The sequence below is a fragment of the Pseudopodoces humilis genome, chromosome 4 (assembly GCF_049639895.1).
Source record: "Pseudopodoces humilis isolate 2021_Gansu_Grassland_sample_001 chromosome 4, ASM4963989v1, whole genome shotgun sequence".
NCBI lineage: Eukaryota > Metazoa > Chordata > Aves > Passeriformes > Paridae > Pseudopodoces > Pseudopodoces humilis.
The window spans coordinates 36,029,009-36,047,890 of NC_142203.1; the positions used below are offsets into that span (position 1 = coordinate 36,029,009).

Below are 18,882 nucleotides of genomic sequence, written 5' to 3' on the forward strand. Positions count from 1 at the left end.
CTTCCATAGCCTTGCTGCTATGTAGACCTCTTCCTTTGAGTTTTTATGTTACGGTTAATTCTTCCAGTGTGCTGCAGTAACACACCAAAGTGTTTGCTTTATCTGCTTTAATAGATCACTTTAAGATCTTGTAATCTTATTTGTCTCAATTTCAAGCTGGGAGGGCAAGGATTGGAGGACAGCAGGCTTTGTATTGGATGAGCATTTCACCTGAAAAATACCGTTCACCTCTAGGTTGTTTAGTCTCCCTGAGGTGATCCAAATAATGGCACATTTATTCCTTGAAATCATGCATCTTTGCTGCTGGTATCCCAAGAACAGGATATGTGCTTTGCTGCTAAGAGAGTGCTTCTTGATGCTTGTTGGTCTGAAAATTTAGCAGTTGTCCTGGATTCAAAACTGTGAAGCAGGACCCTGCATAGCAATGGGAGAGAGAAATCTACCTGACCCTTGCCTTTTCTGGCAGCACAGAAGAGAGTGGATGGTCTGGCATGGGGTCTTTGCTTGCGCTCGCATCTCTCATCAGCAGCTCATGGAAATGGGTTTATGTAGGGCGCAGAGTATGGCTGCTAGAAGAACAGATAGAATGCTGCTGAGAGAGTAGGCACTTTTTCAAGTCTGTCTGCATTCATATGCATGAGATTGTCTCTGCTGGTGGATGTTTTCCAAGCTTGAGTGTAAGTACTGAAAGTGTGGTTGTACGACCCCCGTGGCAGGTGTGGGTCGTTCAGTGCAGCTGGAAGAGTCTTGTGGTGGTGAAGGAATGGCTGCTAGAATGACATAGCTTTGGTACATGTCAAGGTGTCTGTGAAGGAGTGTGGTTGAGTGGCTGGGAGATCCTCACAGAAGTGGTGGGAAGTGCTCACAAGCTGTGCTACCAGCTCCTCAGATTGTTAATGGGGTAGTTTAATGTTTATTAAACTTGTTTTCCCCTTGGAACCTTACGAAGTGGCTCAGTAGGAGAGAATTATTTGGCAAGTGACATGAGCATTAAGATGTGTAAGCTGAAAGTAACGCAAACTTTCACTGAATTGTTGAAATTCTAACTTTTACAAGCCACGTGAAAATCCTCACTAGACAGGCTTCTCACCTTCTCTCTGCTGGAGATACTGAAGTCTTCAAGTCTTTCTGATTAGTAAAATTTGGGTTTTTTGAGCTGTTGTTGAAGTACCCCACCAAGAAGACGCTTTCCCTGAGTCCACTGTGACATTTCAGTATGCCTCCTGAGCCAGGCTTTCAGCACCAGCCTTTGTGTGCCACAGGAGCTGGTGGAGTGCTCCACTCAGTAGCTGTTTTCCCAGGCATGGTCACCTTCTGTTTTTGCAGCTACCGTGTCCTTCAGAAATGAAGCAGTTGATCCCAGGCTCTTGTACTCCGACATGGAACTGGCAACTGCACTGTCATATATCAGTGAAGCTTGAACATAGTGCATGTCTCTGAGGGCTGGAAATGTTCCAGAGCCCTGGAGAGTAGATAAATGCCATTGACGAGTTCTGGGCCATGGATGAAAAAAGACCCATCACCCATGGACTGGTCTGACCAATTTCTAGTAAGCAGCTCATCTTGGTCAGGACCTGACCAGATTGTTTTCAGGACATGTTTTCTCAGGAACTGTCCAATGAAGCCTCGCTCTCCTTAGACAGGAAGGATTCGTTTAGGAAATCTTACAAAAAATCCTGTAGTAGGTAGAATGAAACAACCATACTCTGAGAAGCAGCAGGAGATGCACCTTTGGTTCCCTGTGCATCACTAGTAATTAGGAGAATTTACATGACTGTCAGCAAGATGAAACTTCTAGATCACTGCTGAAACATACATCAAATAAGCCTAATTCTTTAGCTTGTCTTAAGTTTCTCATTGTCTTGAAGGTTCATTTTGAGCTGTACTTTCAAATGTTAACATTTTAATTTTTTTGTTTCATTCTAACACAAAGGTAAGTAAGGGAGGGCTTTTTTTTCCTGCTGAGGGGTTGATGCCATTTAACATCTGAGGCGACACAGCATGACAAGTGTTTTGCCAGCAGTCTTGAGGGAGGGGTCAGCTGTCATGAAATTTCATTACCATTTTCTGTCACTTAAACGTCGGATATGTCACCAGCTTTTCAGAGCATGTTAGAATTCAAAAAAACTTTAGCATATTCTGATACTTTTAAAGTGCCATGGCTCAAAAGAGCTACTGGTGAAGTGCATAATGCCCATTGTGTTAGAAAGATAGAGAAGCTGTTTGAGCATAGATACTCTGGTACCTATATTTTTTCTGCAGAGTGAGTGCTAGTTTTAGGCTTTCTCAGAGAGCACTCAGGGGAAGTTTTGTGATCAATAAGGAGCATCTTGTGTTGTGCCTCGAGGTGTGCAGTTGGCTGACCTTGCTTTGTGAGCAGCTTAGACTATTGCATGCAAACTGTAGCGCAGTTTCTCATATGTCACTGAACAACAAATCTGTTGTTAAAGACAGTGTTTTGCCAAGCAGAAATATGTCTGCAGCCTGTAAGAATAAGGAAGCTTAAATGAAGCTTGCTAGCAAACAGTCCAGCAGGAGACAGAATTCTTAGCAACAAAAATAATGAGATCTGTCATTCTGGCCTAAATTGTAGAGGAGTGGTAGCAAAGCAGCTAATACATGGATGTTAATCTGGAGTACTGCTTTCAGTCTGTGGTGTGTATATTTGTGGTTACCTTGGATGACTCCTAATACATCTGCAAAAGCTACTTAAGAAGAGCAAGCTGATTGTTAGTAGATACAAATTCTCAGTGCAAGTGTGCACATCCTGTAGGAAACTTGAAGGTTAGTGATTTCCAATTTCTAAAAAACTTTTTTTGGATTCAAAGAAGCCTAGATAATAATTTGCTGGAAAGAAAACTGTATATCAGAAGTCACTCCACAAATAAATAACATTACCTGGCTGGGTTCACATTTTGATAATGGGACATTGTTTTGTTTTTTTTGTTACAAAGTCTTGCAGTACTTTAAAGCTAATATTCCAATTGTAGAAAATTGGGGAAAATGTCATGGGAGAAGGAAGCCAGCGCTTAGTAAGAATCATTTGTTTGTTTTCTGTATTAAGTCTTCCCTTATCAAACAAAAATAAAAATCAAACCAGCAGACCCAAAACAAACCACCAGACTTTTAGCAAATGAGCTGCATAACAATCAAACTTTAAATTTAGAAAATTAATACATCCATAAGGAACTTTAACCTTAAAAGTTTAATTGATTTGAATTGATGTGGAAGGATGATTTTTTTTTTTCTTTGTAGAAAGGGCCCATTGATTTTATAGGCTGTATGGAGGCTTTTGTTTGTTTCTTGCTTTGTTAAGCACACTTTAGAAGAAAAGGATATTTTGCAGGGTAGGATGACACTTGGAATATAGACAAGGTATCTCTTGAGTACTGTCTCTGCTTGTTCTGGGTGGCGCAGCAAAGAAAAGGGATATAGAAGTCTCAAGGTTGTTCTTCTTTGCACACTTTCTGGCAATGTGTTACCAGTATCTTGATGACCTCAGAAAGTTGTAAAAGGATACAGAGAAGCAGCTAACAGCTTGAACACCTCTGCAGAATCTGGTTCACAAGTAACATTAATTGCTCTGAATTCTCTGACATAGCTCTCTTGTTTGGGATTAACTTTTGCATTTGGTTTAGCTTAACCTAATTTTTCCACTCTGACATTTGAAATGTGAAAGCTCTAAGTGTTCTAGGGTGAGAATCTCTGGTTTGAGATAAGACATGAATGGTGGTTGCTGTGGAATTTGGAGGTCAGCGTTGGCAAGGAAGGCTTTGTTTCTCTGTTGAGCCCTAAACCTTGGAGGAAGCACATAAATCTAATCTTGCCCATAATGCCTCCCTGTAATTTTCCAGTTCTGCTTTTCTGTAATACTAAAACCCCTCAAAATTTAGCTTTCAATGGCTAGAAACTTGTAATTATCTGTTTTGTCAACAAAGTTTGAGGCAGAACCTCTGTGGTGTACATATCTTCTATCTTTCCTGTTAAAATATCTATAATGATAGTGCAAACAAGGTTTCCAAAGTTAATCATTGAGTATTATAATGACTCTCTCTGCAGCATTTCATTTGGCATACGAAAAAGCTCATTTTAGGCTTTGCAGGAGTTAAAATCCCAGTAAATGCTCATGAGAATGTTTTGCAAGCAAAGCTTATATTAATCCTGTTCCTGACATGCTCACCCATAATTTGATGTGAAACCTGAAGCACTTGTACTGAAAGATCTGCACCTGTGTTTTTAGATGTACAGAAAGCAGTAATACGGGCACAAACTGATAACCCAGTTACTAGGTAAAGGTCAAAATGACCTTTGCATTATTAATATCAACACAAGGGTTGTATTGAGGCAGGAGCAGTTATGATTGATGCTCTATAACCCCACAGAATAGATGTAACAGCACATGATTAACCACTGCATTTGTGGAAGACATCCCAAAGTCAGAGGATTTAGTTGTTTTGGGTTTTTTTTTTCTCCAAACTCCAGAGTCAATTATTGCCGAGTTGTTGCTGACTGAATTTTGCTTGTGTTTAACAAGTTCTGTTCTGAGCAAATATTTTTGTATTTGCTGGTATCTGTAATTTCTTTGTATATCTTATAGAAGAGTGCAGACTCCCTGGCTGTACATAGCTGAAAAAACAGCAAAGGTTAGTAGTGAGCAATGGCGAAATAATCTAAGGATGATTTGTAAAATCCATGTCTGTGCTGTGTGTGAAAAGCACTAGCAACTTATTTCAGAAGAATGGTTCTGTTACTTTTCAGCATAAAAAATGATGTAGAGGTTTTAACACAGTAAAAATGATAATTCATTTCTGAACTAGCAGAATCTCAAATACAGCTAAATCCCAAACCTTTTAAAATGCTTGCTACTGAAGCTGCCTGTATTAGCTATATCTGTTAGAGTGAAATGCTGATTTCTTAAATTTCAAGGCTATTTTACTGTATTTCTGTGGTGCTGACAAGAAAACAAGCATTGGATTTTGCAAGAGATCATCTCTTGATGAGATCTCAGCTATTTAAAATTACTTTTGCAGTGTGTAGTGAATTCTGAATTTTGATCCTAGACCTCATATGTCCTGTTTTGAGTGAGGTAGGCTGGGACAGGCAGTTGTGCCACGATATGTGATCTTTGCCAGTCTTTAGAGAGAGTGGAGTTTCATGAATATGCAAGCAAATGGAACAGTAACATGCTTGTGGCCAGTGTTTAAGCTGATGAGAAGGAATTGCTGGTGCTTATCACTGGCAGAATAAAGTTGTGTTCATAATGATGTTGCAGCAGAAGAGCAGTATGTACTCTAGGGGAAGTGGTGTTACCCTTGGGTGGGCTTTTGTCTTCTCAACATCTTTTTCAGCAGGCAGTCCTGCAGAAGGCTCTGTACCTGGTGGGTGCTGTACAGCATCAGAGGGGAGAGCTACGTTGTTTGTCACAGGCCTGGTCTTACACAGCCCTCAGATTTTCAGGGTTTTCTTTTATGGATCAAGATGTCTCATCTCTTCCTCACTTTTTTTTTTTTTTTTAATTTTGGTCCTGAAATAAAGCAAGGAGGACTTGGAGTGAGTCAAACAGTTGCCACTCCCATTTTCTTTTCCTCTGCCCCAGGAAGGCCCAGACTTAATGTCTCCCTTAGTGTTGTGCTTACATTCAATCTGCCACCAGCTAGCATGGCTGCTGAATAGGACACTATGTGTAGATTTAAACTCCCTTGATCCAGCACCTCCCCAAAGTGGATTTTTAGCCTGTGGAAGTTGATCAGTTGACCTCCCAGCGGTGTAGGTCTGGGTGGGGAGTTGCAGATGGAGACCAGAGGACACAAGTGGCCAGAGGCTGGATGGCTTAAGTAAGCAGGCTGGATGCCTTGCATCTGTGAGGAAGAAGAGCACTTCACTTGCTTGTTTTCCCCAGCCCCATTTTGGAGACCCAGGGGATGATTGTTTTAAGCCATTCATCCTGGCACATTGCTAAATTTATGGTGAGCGTCTTAAAACTCAGACATGAGTGTCTTAAAACTCAAGACATTCATGTAATTCATCAGCTGGTGTCTAGGACCTAGAGAGCATAAATATGCTGTTTTAACAAGTGTGAGTTACCTCATCCTGCAAGTGGGATACTGCTGGAGGAAGAGGAAAAAAACTGTTACCTTGTGGTAGACCAGGTTTGAGAGCTGAGAATGTCAGACTCTACTTGTGTCAGTGCAATGGAACTTGAAAAACTGCATTGCTTCTTTTTGCCGTTGATGTGGTATCTGAAAGTAGAGCTTCACATTTGTTGTCTGAAAGTCACTAAGAAAGAGTGGGTATGGAAAGTAAAAATGTTTGTTATTTTCATTAATGCAAGGGTAAGGAGAGCTGAGGGAGATTACCAGTTTTATAGTATGTTGTTGTTAATTCTTTATTCTGTATCAGGTTTTCAGTAGAAAAAAGTTTAGAAGCCAAGACTTTGTTTGCTTTGAGAAGATTCCCTATATGTCTTTGTCGCGTAAATAAGTGACAGGAAAAAAGGAATTGAAATTCTGTGTTAGTCTTAACATCCCTGTCTCTGTCATATGGAAACCTGAACGGTGAAACTTGCTGCTGAAAAAGCAGCTTATAAAACAAGTAGCACATGCACAGAGGCACTGGCTTCAGCTTGGAGCTGTGGAAGGAGAATTGCGAGCATTTGATGGTGAGTCTTCAGCGAACTGCCATAGAAATACAATTAATTGAGGAAAAAGCATTTTAAAGGATGGTTTTACTGCACCACCTTCAATGTGTGTAATGCCAGATGGAGAGAAAATTGCACAGGTTTTACTGTTCAGGCAGCATGATTCATGACAAATACAGTGCTGGATGTGTGTTGTTGGCAGTAGAAGCAGCTCTGTGGAGGGACAGGTAAAGCACTGGGAGTGGTGATGCTTCCATCCCCTCACTGCATCCAAAACTGAGAACTCAAAATTATTATCACAGACCTGTTTGGCATTTTGGTTTTGTACTTCTTCATCCCAAATGCAACTGGGAATGTGGTGCAGGTAGATTCAAAAATGTATTAATTTCTTGTGGTCCATTCTGGTCTTCTTGCTGTATTGAATGGGCAGGTTTTTGTCATGCTATCAAGTGTTGTCCTAACCAGTTCTAATGGCACTCTCATGACGGGAAAGATAGGAAGATAGTTTCAAAGTGGCATGTGTAATGTTTCAAAGTTGTAATGCATTATAGTAAGATAAATATACTCACAACTAGAACAAATTTTGCCTGTTCATAAGTCTGAAATGTCCTTGCATAACTTGTAACGCTTGAGGAAATCCCTTTTTATAGCGTTTTAGGGGTTTTTTTGGACATGAACAGTTTTGTTTTGGTTAAACAAAAAATGGCTGCATTCCACCTGTGAATTTTAATTGGAATTTTTTTAATAGTAAATACTGCTGCAAGGTTCAATTTGTGATTTTTACATAGCCAAAGACAGTAAAGTTTTGTTTTTGTTACTTCTTCACTGTTTTGAATAACTTGGTTCAAATTCCCTACTTCAGCGACCTTGTGCAGCTCCCTCAGGGAGGCTGTGCTGTCTTACGCAACTAGGGAGCTAACTCTGGCTCCTTGAACTGAAGTTGCCTGTTTCTTCCAGCAGAGAATATTCTTATAAGAACATATTCTTATGATGGACAGGTAACCTCTTCCAAGGCTTCTCTTTAGGGCACAAAACGTTTTGCTGAGCAGTTGAAGAGCTACTGGTTTCTAATTTTATGTGTTGAGGTGAAAATTTCTCCCCTTCTTCCTTCTCTTCCCCTTAATGGCAAATAAAAAAAAAAAAGGAAAGCAGTGTTTTGAACATGCTTTTATTTAAAGCTAGTTTAAAGCTGTTTTTGTATGGTGTTGTCTCATTGTTAGTGTCCCTGAGCAGTGCATGGCGTTGACAGTGTTCTCAGTGGGCAAGCTGGCCCAAAGATGCTTTGGTACTGAAAACTGCTGCTGTGCGGAAAAGGTAGTTGTTGTATTTGCCTCGTCTGAGAGTCATGAGACTTCAGGGTATAGAACCTGCAAGTAGTTGGCATATTTTGTTAAAAACTGGCTTGAAAGCCTTAAAAACTAGAATCTGATACTGAATAACTGGGTTTTTCTGCACTGTCAGGACGGTAACATACTAATTTCTAAAGAATGTGCAAGATTCTTCATGTCTTTTCCTTGCCTGTTTTTTTGTAGCTGTTGTTTGGTGGGGTTTTTTTGTTTTTTGTTTTGTTGTTGTTGTTTTGTTTGAGAAGGGGCCATGTGTTTCTCAAGGCAAGAGAGAAAAATACCAGGGCAGCATTGAAAAACAGTAAATATGAAACATTGTGAAATGTAGGTGTTCTGTAATCTGTGTTCAGATAACTCTTAAACATGTTCAGACTGTCACCTGTAAACACTGCTAATTCAGTTTATGTAAAGAATCCAGAAAAGTAAAACCAGGAAATACTGTAGTATTAAATAGTTGAAAAGCAACTAAAGTTCTCTGAAAGTGACAAAATATTTGATTTAAGCTATTAAGAAAGCAGGTGGTATAATACAGCATGTTGATCTTAGTTTTAGCTTTCCTGGGTTGGCATGTTGTCAGAATGAATATGGAAATAGGTAACTTATTAATATTAGGAGGTGTTCCCCCATAATTGGCAGATGATGGTCTTTTGGGTAAGATGTGTTTTTGTGGGTTTTTGAAGGCTTTTTAGCTCTTGATTTTCTTTTAGGGACCTTAAAGAACATCTGATAAAGAACATTAATGAAAAAGAACATTAATCCAGAAGCTAGACTTTCATTTTCTGTTACTTTTCATTGAATATCAAGAGTAAGATTTGGAGGCTTATCTGCTGTTTCTTCATGTGCAGGTTTTTTAACCAGCAAATAATTTCCGGGATTGCTCCTTTTCTTATGGAAGGAAAAGGAGACATGGATTACATGGGATTTTATGACAAGAGGAGCAGTAATTGTCTCCTTAATATTGATCTTGTTGAAGTAGAAAAACTATTGAATGTGGAGGTGGGTTGCAGTGATCTCTGCTCTTCCAAGACTTACGTTTGTTCATTGACTAGAATATTCCAGTGTTGCTTCTGAATTATTTTCTTCCCTAAGCAAAGGCTGTGTGAATACATAAAGATTTTTACGTATCCCTGAAGTGGTGACTTAAAAAGATTAATCTGAAGCAAAAGTACTGGTTACTTGTTACTTTCTCTTTGAATTTGTGCATCCTTGTTTCTTCTCACATGTGGCTGTTGGTTTCACAAAGTTGTGTTGGTGTTCTCTTGCTTTACTGGAATTTGATTTAGAACGACTACCATTTTTTTTATTAAAATACTCTTGTGTTGATATTTGTACAGTATTGTGACTGTAATTTGTACATTGTGATACTGTTGAGTATTGTAACTGGAAGAAAGCTGAAATTGTGAAACCCACTCAAACCCTTTCCTGAAAAAGGGTTGGGATGCACAGATACTATCATGAAAGCTCCTGTTGAGTTTTATGGATGCTAAGTTGCTCAGCTACAGATTTTCTCAATACCCTTAAAAACAGAGAAACTCTCATCATGGCAGTAGCTGGCCCAGCCTTGATATTTTTATTTTGCCATTGGGATACAGGAGGCATTTGTAGCTCTCTGCCACCAGTTTAGTCTCTACATTTTTCTTGGCTTTTTTGAAGATGCTTCTGAGATCTGAGGAGTGCTGAGGTGACAGGAATTAAAATGGAGGATCCCAGCAGAGCTTGGGCTAGATAGAGATGTTTCTTTGAGACCTAACAGTGCTTTTTTTACTTCATTATTTCAGAACAAGGTTTAGCACTGGCCTCTACTTCAGTTTGAAGCTCATGTTCTTATTTTTCCTGTAATGTTTAGAAAAAGTAGAGGGGTGTTGATAGGCCAGTGAGTGGGTCTGTGAAATAAAGATGTTTTTATGAAAAATAAACTTTGAAGGCAGGAAAGAGGAAAAAACATAAGAGCTTTGCTCTCAAGTCTTTTATCACATTTGTTACTTAATTTTCACCCCCAGTATCTTGCATAGGTGGTTAGCAGGTACAATCACCAGCCCCATCCAGAGTGGGTGGAGGCAATGTCAGCAGCAGTTATTTTAGTGTCTCAGATCAATTTTTCAAATATAGTGATGGTAATACGCACTGTTCTTGAAGTTTGTAGTCTAGCCTACCTTTTCATGTAATTGAAAACTCTAAAACCACACACAGCATTTACAGGAGAGTTCTTAGTGACAGACACTGTCTGTGGCCAGCTGTCTGTGCAGTCTTACTCATAGCTATATGTTGGCTTTATTGTGGCTTCTATGTTTTAAATTTTCTAAGAAAGACAGTATGTATAGGTTGTGGCTGACTTGAGATAGAGGTAGCAAATACAGCTGTACTTGTGATCTTCAAGGTATTTACCTGGAAGTGGTATTTCACTGAGGTTGGTGTATAGTGCTGTAACACTAGAAATGTTCCCAAACTTAAAATTTGACTCCATGGGCTCCCAAAAAGACTTCCAAATAAATTTGTTTATAAGCTAGTTCTCTTGAATTTCCTTTCTTCTTCTCTTCATTTAGAATCACTAGGACCTGATTACAGCAGGTGTGTGCTTGAATAGAAAGTGAAAGAAATGCTGCTCATCTGGATGGAAATTGATGTGCAGAAGGAAAAGTAGTATGTTAGTTGTTCTTTGGATTTTTTTATTTTTTTTTGTTTTTTAAAAGCAAGTAGGATGTGACAGCCAGAAGTACCTTATAATACATTAATGTGGTTTGGAATTTGACAGATTAGAAGGTCTTCAAATAAATAAAGTGTATACAAAGACACATATGTGAAGGACTGTGGATCTTTTATGAAAAATTTCGTTAAGGTGACTATCCTTTTATTCTACATAATGTATTCCAGGCTGTCTTTCATTTATAATCCAGTAGGTGTTTTCTTTAATCTTTGAAGACTTAGTCACAGTTGTCAAAATAATGAGCTGTGTTCATGGTGTAATTTTTCTCCCCAAGCTTAAGTAATTGTTGCCAGAAGAAACAATTAGAGTTTTTTTTTCCCCATAAGTTTAAACTGAGTTCTCATAAAACCTGACAGAGTGTAAGGTTTGTTAAGGAGCTCCTGCAGTGCCTGCTGTAAAGGATCACCTGTGAGGTTTGGGTCAAACAAGAGCACCTGAAGGATGTCTGCCAACCTGCAGTGCTTACATGGATGTTTAATTTCATACTCAAATCCTAGCTGGATTAAAAGGCTTAATTATGTCACCGCTTCTGGCAAGCTGGGAGCAGTTACTCATGTGTGTAGCATGACTACAGGTGGTGTCTTGACAGGCAGCCAGTGGCGGTGTGACCACAGGAGAAGAATGAGCCCCTACTTGCAAACCTTGCACGCTGCACCTTAGCCCAGCCACCCTTTCACCCAGCCCCTGGGCTTCTCTGCCAGAAACAATGATGGTTAGTGGCCCCTTCCCAAGGACCACACTGAGGGGAGATGTACTGCTCTTAGGAGCAGAGCTTGGAAGTCCTAGCAGCTCATCTGCCTCTTACCATCTCCATAGAGATCCAGAGGCTGGCAGAGGGGTGGCCTGACCTCCAGCCATCTGTCTTTCAGTTCCCAGTGACCTGAGATCATAGTTCAGAAACGCAGCTATTTGCAGAGACTTGAAAACCTCCATGTCAGGCTGTTTAAAGTAAGCCAGGAAAGTATAAAGGTCAGCTGATTCGCTGCTAGGCTTTTCAGAGGAGTTTCATACCTACTGTAGATATTAATTTAGATGCAAGTGCTTTGTTACAGTGAAAGTGCTTGTACAAACTATAGGCTGCTGGAAGCTCTTTTCTCAAGAGAGGCAAAAGAAAATTTTCTTAAGGTACCTGCAGCTAAATTAGATTATTATCATTTGGTCTGGAATTTTTTTGTAAATTTTACCTCTTCACTTAAATACTGAGTAGCTACAGCCATAGAGATGATCTGGTGTTCAGATGCCTTGTGGAGAGATTCATAATTGATCAGGTGATTTACAGTTTGCCTGCTCTGGTTTGTTTTCAACAGAATTGAAGGTGGATGGGGTTTTTTACATCAAAATTAAGTTGTATTCTGCTACTGTTTTGTGGAAAGCAGCTGGCTGGTAATAAAATAGATGGGTGATGGATTTTCACGGGGTATCTTGTTGAAAAATGATTGTGGGGAGAATCAGACTACCTTGCCCTCTTTATATAGCCCACAATACCCAAAAGATACTGAAAATACTGTTTTGTTAGCAAAAGTGAGTTTGATGTAGCTGTTTGATGCCTTTTACAATACTGGTAGCCACAAAACATGCACTGTTGAAGATCTCTGGAGAAGACTCTGTAAAGACTCTCCCTTAGAGACCTGCAGTAATGAGCTGCTTCTTGTAATTTTCTCTAGCCTGTTTCTTACGAGGCCTCCATCTTCTGACTCATAATCTTCTGGAACAAGAATGAAGCCTTGAGAAGTGCAATGTTAGGTGCATTCTTGCCACTTGCATCTGTGGGAACCCCTTTCCTACTGACTGAAGTGAAATCTACTTCAGACTCTCAGTGACTTGCATTTAAGAAACACTATCTTTTCACATGGCTCAGACCCTTCTAAAAGTGATGAGCATTAGGAAATACCTATGCTAAATATGATCTATTGCAAAAGTGTTTCGGGTCTGCATATTGGAAGCATATTACGTGCAGCAGTCTTGGGATAAATGCTTTGTTGTGCCCAGTTGTGGTTGTTTCAGAGTGACCCGCTCTTCCCCTGTGATTACAGCAAAACAAATATGAGCATGCGGGGTTTCACTGTGTCCAGATCCTCTTTCCTAAGCTTGTGCATAGTGCAGTTCTTTAATAATTCAAGAAAGTTTTGGAACTGCTTGATATGAATTTAGTAAAGGTAGTTGTTTGTGGGGCTGGCTGGTGTCTAACCTCTCTGTAGTGCATCCCATACCAGCATGGGAGGGGTCCCAGAGTCTTACCAGTATCGGTAATTCCTACTGCAATGCAAGTGCTGAATAATTTTGAACTGGGTAGGTATCAGCCAGTTTGGGATAGGAGAAACAAACTGAGTTTTAAAAGGGCTGATGTGTCTGCTTTTTAATCAGATCTGCTTAATATTTTTTGTGTTAAGTGCAATGTCAGGATCTTGGCTCATTGGATGCAAATGTAGCAGTTCTGTATTTTGTCAGGAATGTTCTTCCCTGGTAATCTGGAAAATAAAAGTCAGACTTTTGGGGGAGGATTTATTATAATTCCCGTATCAGAACTTGCCCTTCAGGATTATGTGGTACTGGTGCCAAAGCTTGTTTCTTATCCCTTTTCAGAAAGGACGTGTTTCTGACGGCTTCCCAGCTCTGGCGTGTGCAGGAGGCTCCGAAGGGTGGCAGGTACGTACATTGAAACCTGAGGTACATCCCCACAGCAAGGGGGGGCTTTGTTGGATTCGTGGTGACTCTGTTACAGGTGTCCTTGTTAGCAAAACAGATAAACATACCGTAGGAATACTAGGGACTTGGTGCATATTGAAAGATGTCAATCAGGATTGAACTATGAGTTTGATTTATTGTGTTCTTTTGCTTCAAGACTAAATACTCAGGAAACTTAACAGGAAAGGATTTTCTTTATTCAGGAGCATACTCTGTATTTACCTGTTCTTCAGTTGTCTCTAAAAGGTCCTGTTCAGAGTGTCACCTTCCCTGTTATGTGGTTTATGTGCATGAAAGGGTACTGGGCTTGCATTTGGAGATCTTTGACTCTGGAAGTGTTGCTGAACACCTAAGGTTTTTTATTATTTTCCTAAAGCACACATACCTGTTAATTTAGACATGCAGGTACTTTCACATGTGCCATTACTTGCCAAGAGGCATCTTCAAATGACTCTTTCAGTCCTATGAGCCCAAGAGGAAATGAGAAAGAAACTGAGTGCTATTTTTGATTGTGACAATATGTTTAACAGGTAAGAGAAGACAAACTTCAGGGACTTCCCTTCTTGCGTGGTTTTAACTGCAGCTCTGTCACTGTCACAACCCAGGTTTAAAATCTGGGAGTGCCCAGTCAGGCAGAAAAGGGTCTTTGATCAGGGTAGCTCTTGAATTCTGTATTCAGATAGGTCAGCATCCAAGTTAGCTCTTTCCTATTGCTCTTTGAAGTTGAAGTTCAGGTTGGGGACTGTTGTGATCTACCCACAATAATCTTAAAAAATAAGAATTTTAATCTGTCTTGTACATACCTTTTGTTTTGCATAACACTTCATCTTTGCCCACAGAAAAAGAATGTAGTAGTAAAAGAAACGGGAATATGAGTTTAAAAAAATGAAGGGTCTTTAGCAGTACCTGTCTGAGGATAAATTCTCTTATTTAAGCACAAGAATTAGTTTCCTGAGGACTGCTTGATGGCATTTTTATCAGGCAGAAACAGAAAATACTGATTTCTGGCCTAAAACTGGGAATTTGTTTTCTCGGCTTGTATATCCTCTTTTAGCACTAGTGCACATCCTCTAGCAGGTTTTGTGGTAGAGATAAAGACCACACCAAATTATCTTAAGAATCTTCATCTAATTTGTAATCATCTAGCAACTACAAAGTATTTTGGTTATAGTTTGAAATGCAAATAATCCCGTGCTCTACATGTATATTAATCATAAAGGGCTGTTGGTCTGCTAGTTTGAGGCTGTACCTTATCTCAGGAAAAAAATCATCCATATGTATTTTATAATAAAAATATAATAATAATGTAAATAATGATGTTTTTCATGAGACTGTATAAAAATGGCACTGTGCTCAGTGCTTTTTAAAAGGCTGAGAACTAAAGTAAAGGTATAACCAGCCTGTGTCTACTGTTCTGAAATGCACAAACTTTGGAATCAAAACTCAGCTGTCGAAGGTAATTTGTACACTTCTCACTGTGTAATTTTGATTACTTAAAATACAAACGTTGCTAACTTTGCCTTTCAGTTTTGGAAACAAAATTGAAAAATAAGAGGTTTAAGCAAAATCTCTCACAGTTCTACTTCTCTGTTTTGGTTTTTTTTCATGCATGGAGCCTTAGAATCTGTTTTAAAATAGGCATCAATAAATATTAAAGCAGGCTTGTGTTCTGTTAAAGCTTCAAAAGAAAGTTATTTAGGGAGAACTTGGAATTTATGGCCTCTGACAGTTGAATCCTTTAACTCACCCTTTTCTGCTGGTGGAAGCAATTCACTCATAAATTTGCCTGTCTCCACATATTGAGCTTCATATCCCTTATCACAGTAACTTACAAGTTACTCCTTGCAAGTTTTGCAAATGTGTTTGAGTTTTTTGCTGTGTGGGTTAGTTGTTTTTTTAAATTATTATTATCATTATCTGAAAATAGCACGGTAGACTGCCTGCTGAACCTGCCATGGTGGTTTTGCTCCTGGCAGTGGGAAAGAAGGGTGTCTTGCAGTTAGTTGTTCCTTACTGTGACGTCCTCGTTTTTCTGTCCCTGGACAATGAGTGATGAGACAGTGATTTGACAGAGAGATAGGGAAGTATGTATTTTAAAGGGCCTTTAAGCCTAAAGAAAAGCGGTCTTTTGTCTGGCAGCCTCAGTGGGGGGGCTGGCATCACGCGTGGTCATGGAACTATGCATTGCTTGTGTTGGGCAAGAAAAGTGGGTGACAGTGTGGGTGGGAGGATAAGTACAGAGTAGATGAGGGATTGCAAGGAAAGATACACCCTGTGGAGGAGAGTAAAGTGCAATACAAAAAGAGAAGAAAATTATGGGGGCACTTAGTGTGGCTGGGGAATCATGAAAAGAGTGATGGAATTAGGCCAGGATGGCCAGTGCTTCTTTGGCTTTCTTGAGGGAGAGGCTGGATCCTCTGTGATGGTAGTGATAATTTCTTGGGAATGACAAGAGTCCCAGCTATGATGCTGACTGTTTCTGGTGCGTTAGTAAATTCTCCTGGTTTTAACCTTCATATACAAAATAAAACTGGATCCACTTAGCAGTTTATGTAGTACTGAGCCAAACTAGGCTGCACAATGCAACTAAGTGTTTCTCAGAAGAAAAGATATTTCAAAAGCAGTGTTGCAAAATTGGCCATTTCCTAGCTTTAAAATTCCAGAACTTGGCTAACTTAGGTGGCATTTGGTCATATGAGATACACACACTTGGATCCAGCCATAGCATGCTGACTGGGGACACTTGCCTGACACTCGCCTCTGGGTTGCATTACTTAAAAAAAACCTGGGTACTGGCAAAGGTTGTGGAATTGACATATCTGAAAGATGAAACCTGGTGTTCACAAGTACCTCTTTGTGCATACTTTGCCTTCATGTCCTGGAGAATGAGAAAGGAGACAGTCTCCTTCCCATGGCTGGTTTTCCAGCTTCTCACATGACATGACGAGGATTTTGCATTTTTCCAGAAGGTGGACGAAAGCACTGCTTCTTTGCTGCCCAGTGACACAGGTGACACGAGAGACACATGGTTTATGATCTTGGTAGCAGTCAGTATATGCCATTGCAATTCCCTGATTTCAGAACCTGTATTCCTTACTAGCAGTTATGCAGCCTCTTTTCTAATAACTTTGAATTTCTATCCTTTAAGAGAGCAGACAATTGTTTCTATCCGTTTCTCTGTCCATGCATTACAATTATACATGTCAAGGGGAATGTTCACAGCTTTGAGCTTCCAGCTGTGCTCTGCCAAATGGACAGGAGTTGCGTTGATTGCTTCTCCAGTTGCCCTGTTTTTAGTCACCATAAATAACAGGCATTATGGAAAACTCATTTTATTCCATTTTGTCATTATACATTGATGGTAATTTTGCATCAGAGTTCCTAAATCATTGATGAACTGATTATTTATCTCAGAAAATTTTTAACAGTTTTACAGAAAAGTTGACCAGTGGTCACTTTAATCAGAATTTAATCATGTAACCAAATATTTCAGGTTTCTTTCGGATTTACTTCTTCAGTGTACTTTGCTTGTTTCCAAGCAAACTGTGGCTTATTTTTTGGGAGTAATGCTCAAAGTATTAGGAGACCTAACTTTCCATAAATTCAAAGCACTCAGATCTAATTAAAGGTAGTGAACACTGATGAAATTGAAGTTAATCTGGAAATCAGGCCATTGTCTGGGCCTTTTAATTATTCTTTTTTTTTTTTTTTTTACTTTTCTTTCTTGTACCCCTTGTGTTATATAAAAAGAGGTTCATATTATCTTATGAATGACCTCGCAGTGGATGTCAGTGAAGGACTTACTCCAGATAATTTTCAGCACAGAGAAGGGAGGGGCAGGGGAGAGTAATTAAATTGAAGGCTAAATTAAAGGACAAGGTTCTGAGTGCATTTTCATCTCTATTTAAAGTTATAAAAATGAGAACAAAGTGGATCTTGCACAATTGGGTATGTAATGTTCACTGTAGACTGTTTAATTCCTTTTTGTAACATCCAGAATTTTGCCTTAGATCATCAAGTAATGTCACACAAGTCAAACCTATTAATGTGAAAAAAGGACCTTTCTTGCAACCCTGTACAATAGGAATGAAATCCTAATGAAATAGGTTTCCATTTTGTATAGCCGGGGCAGTTCTCAGTCCACAAAGCAAAGCAGGCACTAAAGGATCCAGCCAGACTCTTTGTTTCCTTCAAAAGATAATGTAATTTGTTTCAAGTTTCATTGTCATTTTGCATTTACTGAGATAGGTGAGCTAGACTAGGAATGTAATGTGAATGTAGGAGAACTCAGGATTTTCCTTTACTAGGGCTTATATTTGCTAATCCTATTTGAAAGTTCAAAAAATGTACAGGACTTCAGAAGTCTCTTTTGGAGTCATCTCTGCTATATGGTATTGTACATAACTGATAGCTTGAAGTTGTCCTGGCTGTCTTTTTAAAATGAAATAAAAAAAAAGAAATTAAAAAAAATAAAATCAAGAGTTAACAGGGAATTGATTTTTATATGCAGTCTTTTAAGTAATAAGATGTAGCATTAAGAAAAGGATTAGCTGTGTGCATAAACAATGGGTCAAAGATGTTTCTTCATACTGCTGTTTTCCTCCTTACATTTATCTTAAAATAAAATACCTAATTTGCCTGGAACTTTAATAATTAACTGTTGTTACCTTTTTGAACACTGACCTGTAAAGCTGTTTGCTTGCCTCAGAATGTCATACCTTGTAACTTGGATGAGTGGGCACCTTTAATGTATTGGAGAGCAAAACCTGGAATTGCTTGTATTTGATGACAAATAGGAAGGATGAAAGACAAAAAAGCTTAATAAGCTTAACTGAAAATATGATGCCTTATAAACCAAAATTATTTTTATGATCTTCTGCAAACAGTTGGATTTGATCCAAACTACTTACTAAGACAAAAAAAAATAGAAAAACAAAGTTACAGGTTCAGCTTAAGCAAGTTACAGTTGTGTGGATTTGTTTCTTATTAGATAAAAGATTTATAGAAATAAATGAGATGTCTAAATCTTTTAATCTTGCCTGTGAACATTTAGTAAAGCAGGTGTAAACACTTAGAATGTAGTTGTCTGTCTTCTACTCGGCCACCTTACTTAAGATCCACTGGCTACACTTACAAGAGATTCCTTGTCTTTTCCTGCTTAAACCCAGGTCCTCCCAGAGGCATCTTGCTTGTGGTTAGAGATGATCTTGCTGCTGCTTCACCTTAGTCTTTTTACCTCTGAGTTTTTCTGACCTCTTGCTTTTAATGTTTCTAGTGATTTTGTAACCTTCTATCATGGATTGACGCTGACTGCATGCCAGGCACCCACAAAAGCTGCTCACACACTCTCCTGTGCAGCTTGACAGGGGAGAGAAAATTTAGCAAAGGGTTCATGGGTAGAGATAAGGAATGGGAGAGATCACTCATCAAATACCATCATGGGCAAAACAGGTTCTAATTAGAGATCTGAATTGTAAACATTACTAATGCAGTCAGAGCAGGATAAAAAA

General features: G+C 39.2%; 1 protein-coding gene across 6 annotated transcripts in view; it reads left to right on the forward strand.

Annotated features, from left to right (window-relative positions):
* The window catches only part of SEMA4D (semaphorin 4D), a 111,195-nt gene that overhangs the window by 41,030 nt on the left and 51,283 nt on the right, over positions 1-18,882 (forward strand). For all 6 annotated transcript variants that reach the window (XM_088054682.1, XM_088054683.1, XM_014258810.2 and 3 more), the window contains exon 2: positions 13,271-13,333. The gene's annotated coding sequence lies outside the window, so the exon portion shown is untranslated. The remainder of the gene's footprint in view (positions 1-13,270; positions 13,334-18,882) is intronic.